The 13,794-nt window shown below is 41.3% G+C and overlaps 1 long non-coding RNA gene across 2 annotated transcripts in view; it reads left to right on the top strand.

The window, feature by feature from the left end:
- LOC144806456 (uncharacterized) overlaps window positions 1–12,006 on the top strand; it is a 75,017-nt gene extending 63,011 nt beyond the window's left edge. For both annotated transcript variants that reach the window (XR_013605810.1, XR_013605808.1), the window contains one exon: window positions 10,904–12,006. This is a non-coding gene — a long non-coding RNA (uncharacterized LOC144806456). The remainder of the gene's footprint in view (window positions 1–10,903) is intronic.
- Window positions 12,007–13,794: the final 1,788 nt, after the last annotated feature.

Raw genomic sequence — 13,794 nt, 5'->3', positions numbered from 1 at the left:
GGCCTCCTGTACCACTTCTGCCAAGATTGCTGAAGAAGATCAAACGCGATCAGTCCCAAGTCTGGTACCCCGAGTTCTTGAGCATGGCCATCAATCCTATTGTTAACAGATTTCTGAAGTGCATTACTCATCTCTTTCCTCCTTCTCCTTTCGTAATGCCCTAGTGGGAGTTGACCTCACTTATCTTATGTGTGCTCCCTTTGAGCGCCTACATAATTGTCCTCTTCGCCTCCTTTGAAGACTGCTTTTTTGCTTGCCATCACCTCTGCTTGCAGGATGAGTGAGCTTCAGGCTTATCTTCCAGACCTCCCTGGACATGTTGGTCTGTTAGTTGGGTTAAAAAAGATTGTGGGGAGATAGAAGAGGGAAGGTTTTGCATTTATATAACGCTTGCTACCCCTGATGAAGTGTTGAAGTGCTTTTCGGCGAGTAGCATGTTACTCCAGATCCCAAAAAGATGAATAGGATCCAAAAATGATTCGTGGTGAATTAGTATAGGGAAATATAAAATGTATATGAGAGCTGGACATGTTGGTCTGTTAGTTGGGTTAAAAAAGATTGTGGGGAGATAGAAGAGGGAAGGTTTTGCATTTATATAACGCTTGCTACCCCTGATGAAGTGTTGAAGTGCTTTTCGGCAAGTAGCATGCTACTCCAGATCCCAAAAAGATGAATAGACAGATCAATTATGGTGGGGAGGTTGTTTTATTGTATACACACAACTGTACACAAATTAATAAAATTCTGTTATAAAGTTGTATCCAAGAGGCAAGTATAGTCTCTGATAATAATGTATACAATACTGATAAGTTTTAAGTTGGCTTGCCATCAAGACTGATGCCCCGTAATGTTGATGCAAAGTCATATGTGCTGGCGTATCCTAAACTCTTGTTGAATTGTAACATCCACCTTGTAGGTACTGCTATTTGTATCAGGTCCACGTTGTAGGCAGACACAAACGCCTAAATTGTGCCCTATTTATATTAAGCATAATAAGCATAATGTAAGTGAGCAGATGACAGTAAGCACTGTACAAGCTGTATTAGGTGCTTAGAAGTAGAGTGACATAGAGGGCAATAAACACTCACTAAATCTTTCTTTTTTATTATTAATAGTGCTCATAAGTCCATACAATTCAATACGATGTACAAATAGCCCATTGGGGAACAGTTCAGGCATCATCTGGGGATTACACATCCGAGAAACACAAGTGTCTTTCATGAATACAAGTTGACTACTCCTCCAAGGACTGCACTGTATTATTGACACGGGCGAAAAGGCAAACAAGCAGTCAGGAGGTACACTGATTGTATACCCCCCACCTGACAGGATGGTGACAGACCCCAACCACCTGCAGGGGAAACGTGCCACCTAACTTAATAGCGGCTAGACGCTTTACTATGTAAGCAGACTGGTGGTTTACAACTGCGCCTACGTTGGGGCACCACATGTTTTTTCCAGCATAATCTGGTGTGCTCCCCCCTGTGTGGAATGATAGCACCCACTGAAAACTGCACCGTTGTGTAGTCTGGGACAGTGCACCTTCCATGTAATTCTGAACTGGGCCTTTAAATACGGTACTATTTTGTGTGCCTATTTCATTCAGGTATACAAAGAAGGTGGTACTACTTGTATAGTAGGGTAGGACAAGGAAGATTACATTTCTATGGTGGCACAAATGTTTTTGTCAAAGTGCTTTATGCCCTAAATACTCTCCCGTACGCTGAACATAATGAGATTACTTAGAATACACCTCTGCGTGCCTAATGCTGCCATTTGCATTTCAAGACCAGTGATTAATGGGGCTTTATCAAGGTCAAAGCCATTAGGCGTTCCCGACCTGTCTGATACTTGCATATGGAAAAGATGGGTCATTTGAACCTAAAGATAGATAAACATATTCATAGGTCACGATTTATGTCTGCATCTAATATAAAACTGTAAATTAGGAGAGGTGATAAGTGAGAAGTTAAAGGCAGCCGCTAATCGAGCTGCATTTGTACATAGGCCTTCCTATATTATGATATCTATTCGTGCTTCAGTCTTTAATTGTAATGAATACTTTAAAACCCATGCATGAAGTCATCGTCCAGCTGTTTAGATAATCCACCTGTCTCGCCACCTCTTCCACACTGCATCCTTAACCAGTGGCCTAGCCAGTGTGCCCTGGCCCCCAAGGCAAGAAAGGAAATGTGACCCCTGCCCTTTATTTGGAGTGTGGAACAGAGCAATAACCATTGTTCTGTGGGCCCCTCAGGCCTCTGTTTGAACTGTGACAAACAGCAGTTATCAGGGTTCAGTGGGCCTTTAAGGCATCTGGGACCTGGTGCCACTGCACCTGCTGCACCAATGGGAAGCTAAGCCCCTGCCCTTAACAGCTTCTATTCTAGCCCCACTGGAGAACCAAAACAGCCAAGTACCTATCTGGCCATATATGCAGGCATGCAGCCGCCTCTTCCACTGAAGGGATTTAAGTCGCATGAAAGCAGCATGCGGGAAACAACCATTTTCTGAGGTAAAGTCAACCAACACCTCGTCTGTTCCAACCTGAATCCATTTAAAACCAGGGACGAAAAAACGGTTCATCGTCATCCGTTGCTTATCAGAAGGGTAAAACAGATTCATCTAACATTACAGTGTACCACATAACAAATTGTGATTCTGTTTACAAATTAAAACTAGCATGCATATAGAAAGGGCAGCCTTTGGCCAAAATAGCCACATTCCCTACTCATGCTTTTAAAACATCTTATACAAAAAATGCTAATTACATTGTCATCCGGAAATAGTCGTTAGCACCAACTCATAAGCAAATGCCACTTAGAATTGTCTTTCACTTCAAGCTTTCAAAGGTAAATTGATATAAAAGCAGTATTGAATTTCTTGACGTTGTGTACTCTTACCAAAATTTAGAGCATCAATTTTATATGACACATCATAGAAAAAAGGAGTTCTTTAAATATACTAAACCTCCTGAAACGTTCGATTAACCAGTTATAAAGTCACGTCTAGCTTAGTTAGTTTATAGTCTTTTTTTTACAATAGTAATTATTTCACATTGTTACTGAATCTGCATGGCTAAACACTTAAGGTCCCAAAGGCGAGACCTATTGGCTATGACAATGCTTGTTATTGATTGAGTACATTGAACGGCACAACTTTTGATTAAGTCCTGAAGAATACCGCAAACACCTCTTCGGAGGGTTAATAGACTGAAACATGTTGACCTTTTATTGACTCTAACAGTGCATATATATTTCTCCCACAGTGTCCTGTTTTTAATCCTGGCCCAGGGGCGTACAAATAATGGAAACCCTATAGCAAGTTTTAACTTTCACTCTGCTGCCTCCACTACCCTGAGCTCATTATTGTGGTATTTAGTATACCTTTCTTTACAACAAAACATGCCTGAACTCCTCCCTCTCAGTGAGGGGGTTGTATCACTGTGCAAGGAGATTCCCAATAAAGAAGCATGCCAAATATGGTGGGTGAGGGAAATTGTCCTTTTAAAGGGATATTTCATTTTAGCTAGGTCTTCATTTGAAACAGTAATCGTCAGAGACCCAAGGGTTTCTTGATTGTGGTAGAAATGCATTTTTACCCCTTCATTGTACGTTTAAGCACAGACCATTGCATGAAATGTTGTGATCTATGTAGGGAAAATACTCTGTGCACTGACAAAATGTGTTACAATAACAGAAAGTTGATAATCGCATTTAATAACTTCTCAAACCTGGATTTATCTAGAAGAGAAGTCTGTTCATTCTAGCAGATTTTTGATACCACAAGGTATAAGAAATTAGGGGATCTTTATCCGATATCTTTATCAGTAAAGTATCTGAAATTATTGAACATAAACTTTTCCAAGTATTATTTCTAAAGATTAAGGAAGTTCTATTTTGGTCTTTTCTAAACTAACCCCAGTGCGTAGGACTACAATAACCACCTCTCACAAATCAATATTGTGCTTGTTTTAGTGAGAAAGCTAAATGATATAGGAGCAACCAGGAAATGGTGCCAGTATTTTTCTTAGGAAGCTTCAAGTTAGAGAGTGAAAACACTTTTTAGAATGCTCCAAAAATTGTGAGAAAGATATTTCAATATGTTTGACAAAAAGAATAGGGACATTTCATTACAATATTGAAATGGGAACTAACAGGAACAAATATTTACATGACATTACAAAAATATTAGAGACTAAATCTCAGCAATATAGGAAATACTGAGGCTCATGTACTAATAATCCATTTGGTAAAAAGTGGTTGCTTGTAGAGTCAGCACACTACTTTGTCTGTGATAGCTTTTAAATAAAGGCATTTTTTAATGCACCCTATTTTACTTTCAGATTCACAAATGTCCCCTTGGGCTACTACCTCCTGTTACTGTTTTTCAGTCCACATATGGTTTCAAAGCTCAATACATACCTTAACAATGTATTAAATATTCAGAAGGGAAACCATTAACATTCCCCTTCCAAATTCTGAATTGTTAAATGGGCTTAGTACATTTCATAAAGGGGTTTAGCATTTGCAAACTCTGTGAACTACTGAACCAGTAGATTTTTTTAACAATAAAACATGAGGCAATTTGTCTCAATTCCCTCCAAATTAAGTTTTCAAATATTGTTAGTTGAATTATAACTGGTGCATGTACCTATTTAGTGTTAGTGTTGCTTCAGATCAAATAAAAACCATCACACATAACTCTTACACAATACTTAAAGACAGAATTTCTGACATCCAGCGTTAATGTTTTGTTAAATATATTTGTAAATGTTGTCACTTAAACAGGAAAGCAGCTAAAGCAGTCTCTGGACATAAAATAGTATGTAATCATGATCTTTAGATGCATTTTCTGAGTTTCAGGAACAATGTGTGTCTCTGGGTTTACTCTAAACCACTATAATAAACATATTCAATGCTTTTAGATTTGATCTGTTTGTACTGGTTTCCATTGCAGACAATAATCTAGATTTACACCAAGGATCAATTCCACCCATGGCTTTTAAAATCTATTTATCATTGATCTTTTTTAGTGTTATCGCAACTAAAACTGTAATAGAACTGATCTGAGAGATGGACCTTCAAGTATTATGCTCAGTCAATTTATTGAACAAACTATGGAGTTAAAATCTGAATAGATTAGATACACAAGCATTGTCTGACCATTGTATTTTAAATCAATACATTACTTATCAGCACATTTTCTCTAAGTACAATTCAGTCATCTTCTATTTTTCACGGAGCTCTTGCTGGTCTGTTAGAACTCTTTCAAAAATATGACATTTAAATGTCCCAAAAATCAGGAATTCTAGTTTCAAGCCTGGTCAAACCTTAATGAATGCTACACCAAAAGATGCCCTTCTGTTCCTACATTTTATTGTGCACCATGATTCAGAAATGGCATGTTTTTGCTTTCGGAAGTAAAATTCGAAACATATTTATTGTTGTTGCCAGCCGAAACATTATCACTAATTGGGAAGATAACAACAAGTGGTCTTGTGATGCTTGCTGGAATGGGAAGTGTTTAATCAAAAAGTGGATGGAATTCAAGTTTAGGAGACAATTTTACTAAAGTGTATGGATTTTGTATATATTTCAAATTGTTGATCTCCAAAATGGCCTAAATAAATAAATTGAATTGAAATTCAAGTTTATCATTGTAATCCTATTGTTGGAAAAGATGTGATTTTGAACCCCATGAGGCGGTTCCTTTCCAGAAAGCATTCAGGTTGTAATCATGAGTCAATTAATGCTGAGGAGGTTAAAATATTCTAATTGAATTCTAATTACATATGAAATGTTCAATGTTCAATATATTTCTCTTAGTATTTTAATGTGAGGACTTTATTGTTTAAGGAAAATAATTAGTATTTGTTTTTCTATATGTAAAAAGCATTACATTAATGAAATCACTGTATCCTACCTTCTTTGTTTCCTTTCCTGTTCTTTATGAACGTTTCTATTGTTGAACTTTAAAGATTGCCCGAAATTAGGAAATGTGCTCTACATAACTTTGCTGTGTTACATTATGTTGATTTTTATGTACAACTATCGTCTCTTATGTGTATGGCAACTGATGTTCTGTTTTGCTTTAATAATCAGCTTATGTTTATTAGGTTTTATTATTCAATAAAATGTTTCAAACACAACAAATGGTAGTTGATATGTATTTACAACTGCATCATTTTTATTGTATGGGCACTTTCAAAGGGGCCAAAGATATGGTCTGCGGCTTGACGGAGTACCACATTGGCATCAGCAGGGAGAGGTTTGGGCAGGTGATTGGGGATACATGTAAACTTGGAAGTAGGGGGAACAACGCATGTCCATTGTGTGGACTGTGACTCCTGGAGTTATTGTGAGGGATACCATGCTATGAATCCCCTATTGATTATTAGCAACAAACTTTATTCGGTTTTATAAAAGAAAACCATAAAGTCATACATAAAATGATAAAACATCTTCCAAGTTACAGATTGACAAATATAATATGTCCAAGTTAATCAAAACACAAGATAAAAATTCATGAATTACAGTACAGAAGTTAATCGCAGCTTGACCTGAACAGTGACCCGTAAAAAGTTAAGCGTATGCAAAACAGTGTCATTAGAGCAGTTGTAAAAAGTTAAGAGCTGGTCTCACCCTCCTAAACCCCGCTTTTTTGAGAATGGGAATAATAAATAACTTTATGAAACACAGCATTAAAATTACAAAACATTAAAAAAGTGCATCATGTCCTGAGGAGACTCACTGTTGCAGCCACAGGGCATGAGGCACGAGGCCTCTGTGAGAGCCGCAAGGGTGTGCCAAGAGGTAATGGAAGAAGTTGAGCCGAAACTGGGTGAATAGAAAAAGATCATGGATGCTTTTAAGCCCTAGGAAATAAGGTTCGATGGTTGGTACAGTTTTGAACACAATGGGCCACATGCATCAATGTAGGATTTTGCATTTCCTAAATTGCGAAAATTAAGGAATCGCAATTTAGGAATTGCAAAATCCTATGCATCAAGAAATCCTAAAAGTTTTTAGGATTTCTTAATTTTCGGTATTTGCGATTCCTTAATTGCGAATCGCAATTAAGGAATGGCATCACATTGATTCCTATGGGCCTAGAGGCCCATAGGAATCAATGCCGTTTTGCACTTTTTTTTGGCGAATCCCATTTGTTTGATGCATTGCAAGGGTGCAGAGGGGGGTCCAAAGGACCCCCCCCTGCACTCCTGAAATGTATTTTAAAGTGCATGTTTCACACACACATGTCCTAAGGACATGTGTGTCTGTAACATGAAAGTTTAAAAAATGCAATTTTGAGCATTTTCATAACTTTTCGCAAATTACCACGAGGTTCAACCTCGTGGTAATTTGCACCCCCTAATTGCTAATTCGCTATTTGAAAAACAATCATGCATTGCTTTTAAGGAATCGCAAATTTGCGATTCCTTAAAAGCAATCGCATTTTTGGAAATCACTAAAAATAGCGATTTTCACAAAAATGTATGATGCATCCCAAAAACTTATTTAGGAATCGCCGAATTTACCGATTCGCACCGTTTGCACTTCCTAAATAGGTTGATGCATGTGGCCCAATGTACTTATGCACACTAGGCTTACACAGCTAATTTCCCTTTCTATCACAGCAGCTCATTCTTTAAAAAACATTCTTTGACCAGAGAAAGGTCTCTCTTACATATGCGCTCAGGGTTAGCAAATAGTTCCTACCTACCCTGGAGAGGCCAACTCTTATATACTGGAGCCATCGGATGCTTGAGACATGGTCAAGTGAAAGGCATTCCCGTAGGATGTCTTTGCTAAGTGTATTTTCTTAATTAGCCCAAATATTAAGCCACAAAGCTAGGGGATGGAAAACCAGTAAATCTGAGAGGAAAGGCATCCCCAACTCTACGTGCACAACATAAAACGGGGTGCTTTGTGGGACAGAAAGGGCCCATCGCAGGAAAGAGTTTTCAGCATTTTGCACTGCCCCTACCCCAATGTGGCCCCATATCTCACTCCCATAACTAACCTTTGAGATATATTTGTCTTCATATGTATTCAAAAGAGCCCCTACTGGCTTCCCTCCCACTCTGCTGGCAAAGTTAAAAACAGCTGAAAAAGCTTTCACTAGATCACCTTTCTTCCAAGTAAACAAAGGGCACCAACTCAAGGAATCGTCAAACACAACTCCCAAATAGGAGAAAACATTGGTCTTCGGTATTGACGAAAGTCCGAATTTAAAAGTGAACTGCTTAACTTTACGAGGTCCCACCTGCATAATGAACGACTTGAATGATTTAACAAAAGGTTCAAGTCATTCATAAAAAGGGCAAAAGAATTCAGAAGAAGTTTTAGGCCCCTAGCTGCCTTCGCCCAAGGACTGCATCGTCTGCGTATAGGAGGACTGGCAGGCTACGCTTGCCAACCTGAGGACAATCAGCATTTGTGGCCAAAAGGGTCTTCTCTAAGGAGTTAATATAGAGGTTAAAAAGAAAGGGTGCTAAAATGCACCCCTGACACACCCCTTTCTTGATGTCAAGCTGACTGGACACTTTCAGATCCTTTGAATAGCAGACAACCGCGGTTGAATCACGGTGAAGATCCAGCAGAAATAAAATGATGTTACTGTCTATGCCAATGGAGGACATCAGCTGCCACAGCTTGGACCTATTGACACAGTCGAATGCTGAGGACTGGTCCATGAAGGCTAGGTATATGGGGCTGGAACGAGCCACAATGTATTTGTTGAGAACCATGTACAGGTTTAAAACAATGTTCCACGGTGGAACTACCTGGGCGAAAGCTTTTTCGGATATCGGATAAAAAGTTGTTTTCATCAACCCAAGATACAAGTGTGTCAAGTACCATGTGGCCCATCACCTTCACCACAGAGTCCAGAAGAGACATGAACCTATAACAATAGGTACTGTACCGATATCCCTTTTTAAAATACCGGGACTATAATCGATAAAGCCCAAGAATCTGGGCGGCAACCTGGACTGCAGCATTGATAACAGCTGTGAGGACAGGCACCCAGGTTTCTACGTGGGTGATGTAGAGATATGGCGGGATCCCATCTGGCACGGGGGCCTTGTTTTTAAACAGACCCAGAATACCAGCTCTTACCTCTTGGGTGGTAAAAATAAGTTCCGACTTGCCTTCCACCCTTTCCTGCCCCTCAGTTGGCGGGGTATCCGACTGGAAGATACCCTCGAAATGATGTACTCAATTGTCCTCAGTGATATGGGCTTCCAGTAATTTAGCATTATTTCCAGATAGAAATGGGCTGTTAATAATGCACCAGAACTTTGAGCTATTACTCAGTGTACTCCAGGCCTCCATCTTCAGGGCCGACTCGCGAGTTGCTAGAGCAGCCTTATATGCTCTTCGTGACCTTTGAGCGCCATCCTATCTCGGGCCTTAACACCCAAGGCCTGTCTCAGGTTCCTGGAAGCCTGGGAACATGCCGAACCATCGATGATCGGGTGCTTACAGCCCCCACCCTTATGACAGTAGACATGGATACAAATGCACCCCGACAAGATGACAACCTATTAGGCAGATTCACAAAAGTCTTAACAAAATATAGAGTTTGTTCTTTGAAACCATGGTCGATCATTGTATTGATGTGTCCTGTGTGTTTTTTTGTCTTTTTTACCTGAGTTTTGGTGCTTTTTCGCTAGCATGTCATCATATATTTGACTACACGCTTCACAGTGACCCAAGTACTCTGAACTCACACCGCAAGTATCAATTTGTTGCTAGCAGACTCTTTTACAAATACATTTGTCCTGCTTTTATAAGTATAGTTTGTTTCACAGTTGTTTCATTTTTGACATGCCTGATCCCCCAGTTTCAGAATCCCAATCACAACAGGAGCTACTATAGTACCAGACTAACAGTGGTGCTTTTCTGCTCCTATCACTGGTTATTTCAGCAGGGTTACAGATATTAAATAAGATAGATAGATATTGGACTGCAGCCAGACTGCACAGCTCTCCAGCCCCATTTCTAAAGTGCACCTGGGAGGCCTGCTTAATATTCAAGTCCATATCCCTGTGCATGTTGAATAACGCAGTCTTGCTTTTCTAATTTGTGCCCTAGTTTGGTTATGTTTCATCGTGCACTAGAGGAGCAGAATGAAAATCTGGACAGGACCATAACCTGGTACTAAGGACTACATTTGCACTTAGTACTTGGAAACTTGCTGACTCTGTTGAGGATCTGAAACTCCCGCCATCCCACAAAGCAAGCCAAGAACATCAAAGCGACCAGCCGCTTTGAGTCCATTTGCCACCATCCACTTCACGCGCTCCGCAGGTCATAAACAGGACCATCTGCTCGTGAATCGGGATGCTGGCATGGTTACCCAGCCCCCCTCCCAGCGCTGCCTTTCCTCTGCCGGCTACTTTTCACCCTTTTCTTTTAGTGCTGACCTGCTGCCATATGCTAATCCGGGTTAAAGGTTTGTGATTAGGCGCTGTGAAATGATATTTAATCAGCTTTATTTACTTAAGTAACACACGTTTTCTCTGCCCCTTCCCCTCTCTGTGCCTGCTCGCTCTCTCGCCTCTATATCTCTCCCTCTCTCCTACTTCCTCGTGCCCTGTTTCCCCACCTTCATTCTCGATTGGCCCCTCCTCCCTTCTGTTCCTTTCATTTTTTTTCTACCTCCCTTTGTCCCTCTCATCCTCTCTCAACCTCATATTTCTCTAAACGTCTCCCCTCGTCCCTGTTTCTCTATCTTGTCACTCTACTCTCTTTCTATCCTTTCCCTCACTTTATTTGTGCATTTGTTTCTCCTCTGTCCACACTGCCTTCCCTTATCTGTTTTCTCTGCTCCTATTTCATTTCTCGCTTCTCCCGCCCCTGCTCTCCCTCCCTCTACCTGCCCCTTTCTGTTGCAGAAGAGGACACATCGTCCTTCCAGGTGAGATGCTGACCGATACCCAGAGTGTGTCTGCAGTGCCTGACCCCTGACCCGCTGTTCCTGGATGGAAGCTTCCAGTCCCGCGCCTGTGTATGTTCCACGGTTCTGCTCTGATTTTACATGTGATAAGAGTTTCCCAGTTCACAAGCGAAGGAGGGTGGTGCTACTGCTGGCACACACTACTGTCCCGTCTCGTAGCTGGCTCTCAGGGGCAGGTGCACTTTCCACTTCCACAATAAAAGCTTCACTGTGACCTTACAATTATTGTCCCCCATTCACCAAACTGCTGGTGGTGGCAGATGTGATATTACGCACCCTTTGACCTTTTCTGAAATCAGTGGGATCCATCCTGCCACAGCATCACTCAGCGCCACAGAATCACTCAGCACCACTGAATGCCACAGCACCCCTCAATGCCACAGCACCACTCATCGCCACAGAACCACTCAACACCACAGCACCACTCAACACCACAGCACCACCCAACGCCACAGCATCACTCAATGCCACAGCATCACTCAGCGCCACAGAATCACTCAGCACCACTGAATGCCACAGCACCCCTCAATGCCACAGCACCACTCAATGCCACAGCACCACCCAATGCCACAGCACCACTCAACAGCCCCACTCAACGCCACAGCACAACTCAGTGCACAGCATCCCTCAACGCCAAAGCATCACTGAATGCCACAGCATTACTCAATGCCACAGCATCACTTAATGCCACAGCATCACTCAACGCCACAGCATCACTCAGCACCACTCAACGCCACAGCATCACTCAGCACCACTGAATGCCACAGCATCACTCAGCACCACTGAATGCCACAGCATCACTCAGCCCAACTGAACGCCACAGCATCACTCAGCACCACTGAAGGCCACAGCATCACTCAGCACCACTGAAGGCAACAGCATCACTCAGCACCACTGAACGCCACAGCATCACTCTGTGCAACCATTCAATAACAACTGGTTCTAATATGTTCTCTCAATGCTTCAAGCTTTATTACAAATGTCACAAAAAGATGTTAATATTTCACTTCTGTTCTTGGATTTTCATCACAATAAAATACACTGAACATAATCTTCCCAAAAGTTATTTACACAAGTTTACGGTATCGCCATTATAAATTACAATACCTGTTATTTAAGTATTAATTATTTAAAAAAATAAAAGCCATTGTTATTTGTAATATTAATACATCTAAGTCATGTAAATACAACAAATATTGCATTACAAATGCTATAAGTGTCACGTTTGCGAAAGTTTAAACTATTGGCATTGTAAATGACAAAGCTATTAATTTCACTATTTTCAAAACCAACACATAAATAAAAAAAATGTCATTTACAATACCACTAGCTCAAACTTTCCTAATGCGAGACCTATTGCATTGCAAATGCTTGTTTTAAATATAACTTGTGATAGAAAAATATTTTTAAACCGATGTGTTATATCTATTTTGTGGCGCAATCCATAATGGCCTTGTTTAAGCAAAGGGATTATTTGGGTGAGCAGTATTTGATGCTGTCTTTGGAAATCAATGTGCAGTTGTTGTTTATTGCCACCATTGTAAAACTGATGCTTTTGGGGAACACTGGGCTATGGATATATTGTGCGATCAATGTACATTGAGGCTGTTCTGTATGCATAGAGTGCATCGATTGAGGCCACAATAGCTGGAAAGGCTTGGGATGAATTACCCAGTCCATCTAAGTTGTTCAAACGTAAGAGCGGGCGTGCTGGTGTTTCGGGGTAAGGCGGGTGCTGTGTGTGATTGTTTGCAGGCTTCTGATTACAGTCTTCAGCGGTTTGTAGAAAATGAATCTCTGGCTGTTTTGTGTCCATTGAAAATGCCCTTTGTATAATGTGCTACAGGTGGTTTGATTGAAGTTTTTCTGAAGTTTCCTATTACTATGCTATGCAGATGTATGCTATAATCAATCAGAAGACGCCACACTAGGCCTGGTGAAGCCCCCTCCGCCCAAGGGCTTCCAATGGCTCTGCAGGGCAAGGTGTGGCCATAGCTTCTAGCTGGGTTACACCATTTTAGATGCTGACTTGTGATACTCGGGAACTAAAAGGGCTAAAAGAAAATCCAAAGTAAAGCCCTCTGCATTGAAAAGCTGCACCGATAAATGGACCTTACCCCGGGCAGGGCAGGTAGTCACTAAATCCCAAATTAAAGGTCACTCAGGAAGGCTACTGTCATCTTAGCTGAGCTAGACTTACAACTACAAGGTTCTTAACTAATGCGAAGGCGGTTGGTGGCAGTCCATTCGTTGAGGCAATACGATAACAAGCATTGAAAATGCAATAGGTTTCGCCTTTTCTTAAGTTAAAGCCATTTGCTTTGCTAATGGTATTGTATAGCAAAGCAAGTAGCTTTAAGTTAATTAAAGGCTAGATCTATTGCATTTTATAATGCTTGTTTGGTAGGCTGTAGGTTCTTAGATCTGCCCTCAAAGTTGTTCCGCGGTGCCAGGCAGCAGCAGAGCCCTCGATGGGCAGAGCACACAGCTCCTGGGCTTGGCTCCCTCACGCCTCCCCCTTATCAGTTGACACAAGGATTTAAGACCTGGTAATGAAGGGCCTCTCTCTCCCCAAGAAAGCCGGTTTAAAAAGCCAAACTGCGCAGCAATGACATAGGGCTCGCTGAGAGGAGGGATGTGGCTGCCTCTTAATTGTGGCCTTTGGGAACCCACTTCCTCCAACCCCTCAGAGCAGATAATCAGGTAGAGTCAGCCCTGCGAGAGTCCGATATGAGGAGGGCGGTTCACTACTCGACAGCGTCACCGAGGCGCCGGAGAGCAGGTTCTCTAGGCACTAGTAGGCGCTGCTGCACACCCCGTGTTTTGGTG

The sequence above is a fragment of the Lissotriton helveticus genome, chromosome 1_2 (assembly GCF_964261635.1).
Source record: "Lissotriton helveticus chromosome 1_2, aLisHel1.1, whole genome shotgun sequence".
Lineage (NCBI taxonomy): Eukaryota > Metazoa > Chordata > Amphibia > Caudata > Salamandridae > Lissotriton > Lissotriton helveticus.
This window is presented reverse-complemented; position numbering and strand designations above follow the sequence as displayed.